Genomic DNA, 3776 nt, shown 5'->3' on the forward strand with positions numbered 1-3776 from the left:
AGTGTGCAATAAATTCTTAAGAGCTGCTATTGGCTGCAGGTATTTTTCCCTCATTACATGAGAGAAGGTGCTTTGCTTGGTTAGATGGCCTGACAGTACTTTGATTCATAAAGCAGAGCACATGGGCTTGCTTTGCTGCTGTCCAGACGAGGTACCAGTACTGGCAATGCTAAACCAGCACATTATTCACATGCAGTCTGTTGCACCTGGTCCAAAGCCCACTGAAGTAATTGGACATTTTTTCATGGACTTCAGTGGGCTTTGGATCAGGCCCATTATTATTATTATTTTATTTTAAAAGCCACCATCCCACAAGTATAACATCTCGGAACATTGTTCTGTTTAATTCCAGAAGGGAGACTTGTGAACTCCTGCGGCCACAATCCGCTGGGATTTTCTGTGTGTGCCTTTGAAAAGCAATATAAGAATATAGATGTTTTTCTCACATAGCCCACGTAGCACCTTTCCTTTTCTTCTTCTTAAATGGTACATTTAGCCCTTTGTATTTCTTGGGTGTTCTCAATTGGTCCTTTCCTAACTCTGCATCCCAGATTCTATTGATCTCTGTTGCAGCTTCACATGGGCTGCCAGGGGGATATAGACAGGGTGGAGCTGAAGGGCCAAAAGCTCGGTCTTTTAAATTATTTACAAAATACATAATGAGATTGCTTTTGTGTGGTCAGCGACACATCGCCCTGAAAGGTCAGATGGCTCTTTTTCCATAGGAGCATAAACTGCATATGATATTAGCTACACTGTTTCTGGCCAGTTTTTAAAGGGATAATTTTATTCTCCTTTTCACTCCCTCTGGTATATATTGGTTTATTATATTCGCTGTTCAGGCTCATTTGTCTGATGGTTACTGACAGGAACTGGCAGAATTCCTATAATGCTGAGCCGTTGCTTCCTCACTGCAAGTCTGTGCGTTAGTCCACTGGAGAGTCTGCTGACCTAAGCACTTTAGCTGTCTCTTCAAAGGGACACTGGAAAGGATGGCAGGCCCTGAGTGCATCTGAATGTGATGCAAGAGTGCACTTACAAAGAGCTGCTCCGCTCAGCAGTGCGTCTCTGTTCTGCCCTTGTGGAGTGGCATGCAGTGGAGTGAAATATACAAGAATTCTGTGATTTTAAGAGCGCAGAGAAAAGCAGAACTCTCTATTAATTGCACATTTATAATGGAGCACATGGATACACTTTGGAAGAATGGCAATCTGCATTGGAACTGCACATAGGCCTGTGTCCAGATCTGGGCACTGGTTCGATAATTACAGACATGTTGCTGAGGAGTGGTGTTTTTTTCTTAAATAAATCTGGTTACATCCACTGGGTTTTGTTTTTGAAAAAGAATCAGCCGGACCTTGGAATGCCAAGAATGAGCTTTTTAAGGTGGAATTTTAGGAGCTGCTCACTGTGTCAGTGTTCCCGTTAATTGCCTTTATTTTTGTGGCTTACTTTCCAAACATATATATTTTAAATGTACTTTGTAACTTTTTTGTTCACGCTTTCAATTCAACATTATTTGCTTAGTATTGCCCTGTACAAACAACAAAATTAGGGCATTTTATTGGAATGATGCTGTAATAAATGGGCCTGTAGTTGTATAATATGTATGTATGACATATTATGAAGCTATCAGTTGTGATGCCATAGTTAAGATTGCACTGAGATTTCCAGTTAAAGCAGAACTAAAATCCATCTGTTCCACACCTTAATGATTGAATTTGTTGTGTCCAGTTTTGGCATAGTAGGACAATTTGGTTTTCTATGAAATTTGTTTACAGAGGTATTTACTAACTTTTGCAGAAGAAGCACTTAATTATGTTTCTTTTTTGAAATATTGCCCTTTTCCCTCAAATTCCTTCAGGGTCTTCTATTTGAATCACCACTGTCCTCTCACACAAAAACACACACACATACAATGTGTCTCTGATATATGCCACTTTTTGAACTTTAAAACTAGATAAAAAGGGCCAGATTCTCAACTGATATAAATCAGTACAGCTCCATTGAATTTGATGGTACTCTCCTGGTTTACACCAGCTGAGGATTTGGCCCATTAATAGTATAATTCAGAATAACACAATTCACATAATAGTTTTCGCCAAGACAAGCTGACACAACTGCTCAGATCCATCAGCTACTTTCATTTTCAGATGTTGGGAGCTTGTTTCTCCAACTTCCCTGCAGCTGTTGTTGTTTGAATTGCAGTAGTGCTAAGAGGCTGCAAATGAGACTGGAAGCCAGCTTCATAAGCCCTGTACAAACCCATGGTAAGAGACGGTCTTTGCTCTCAACAACTTAAAATCTACACAGGACAGGGAGAGAAACAGCAGCACAGAGAGGTGAAGTGGTTTGCGCAAAATCATGCAGCAGGTCAGTGGTCGAGCTGGTAATCAAACCTCAGTTTCCTGATCCCCACTCCATTAGTGCACACTGAACATGGCCCTGCGTCCAATGGACTCTGGATCAGGCCTCTGGTGAGCTGGTAGGACTGGTCAACAAGAGTAGGGAGGTGGGCTCTGGGAGAGAGCAACAAGCACCAAGGCAGCCTTAACACCAACCATAAATAGAATGCCTCAATGTGCAGTCAAGCAGATTTCCTTTCTGTCATTTCAGATAACACCCACCACATTTAGGACAATGATTAACACAAATCACCTGTTCACAGAAAGCTTCCTAAAAATTACAGGCTGTGTATCTCACACCACCATGAGCAGCCCAACATCATGCTACACACACACACACACTTTATGGAAGCCACACTAACCCTGTGTGAATCACTGGAACATATAGGGCTTTGTTTTCAGAGCTGCAGATGACCTTTAGGTTCCATTGACTCCAGCTGGAGCTGTGGGTGCTCGCACTTCTGAATACCGGGCCCCTGGGTAATAAACATGGTCAGCATTAAAGCTTCCCCTTGGCGTGGAGATATGTGGGCTGTGGGTATTGGAAGGCAGGTAGATAAGATTGAGGAGGAGAAATGAGTGGATTGTACGTGGGGTGAAGAATGACAAGTGTTTGTATCCTTGTTTTTTTAGGATTCGTGTTGATGGGATGTGCAGTCCGGCGACCTTAGCTCTAGGTTAACAAAGATTTTTCTGTATGGGAGTATATATAAAATATGCTCTACTGATTGGAATCAGCATGTCTCAGCTATGCCATAGGCCTTCTATTGCTACAGCTAACGTAGCCTTTCCTTTAGCTCCAGTGGGAGGGGCCTGTGCTTTTAACACTGGAAGATCTGAGTTTAAGTTCCACTCTTGCCAAGAAGATCTTGGTGGTCTTGCTGTGTAGCATGATGACAACCGTGAAGTCCCTGGTGGTTGTGGATTTGTGTGTTTGCCAGCTCAACTGTACATGCAGGACATAATTGAATAACAGGACCAACAAAATGTTCAGAAACTTGCTAAAATGTTACTTATTTTCTAAACCGTGGCATAAAGAATGTAGCTGCTGAGGTGATAGAAAGCTTTGGTTAGCATTTGTTTGGAGTCTTATGCATAACTCATTCTTGGCTTAGCAACTCCTGAATAATGTGGCCCTCCTAACACATGCTGATTAAAGTCTGCATATCCCCCCCATAACTTCAGGTATTCTACCTCTGCAAAATTCTGCAGCCCTTACTCAGGTCAAACTCCCTTTAAAATCAGAGCCTGAGAGATGCTTAACACCTGCAACTCTCATTGAAATCACTGGGCTTCATCCTGTGCTCAGGCTGACTTCAATGATCCCTGACTTCAGTGGAAGTTGAGGCTTCTTGACATTTTGCAGGATCA

The sequence above is a fragment of the Lepidochelys kempii genome, chromosome 2 (assembly GCF_965140285.1).
Source record: "Lepidochelys kempii isolate rLepKem1 chromosome 2, rLepKem1.hap1, whole genome shotgun sequence".
Taxonomy (NCBI): Eukaryota; Metazoa; Chordata; order Testudines; family Cheloniidae; genus Lepidochelys; species Lepidochelys kempii.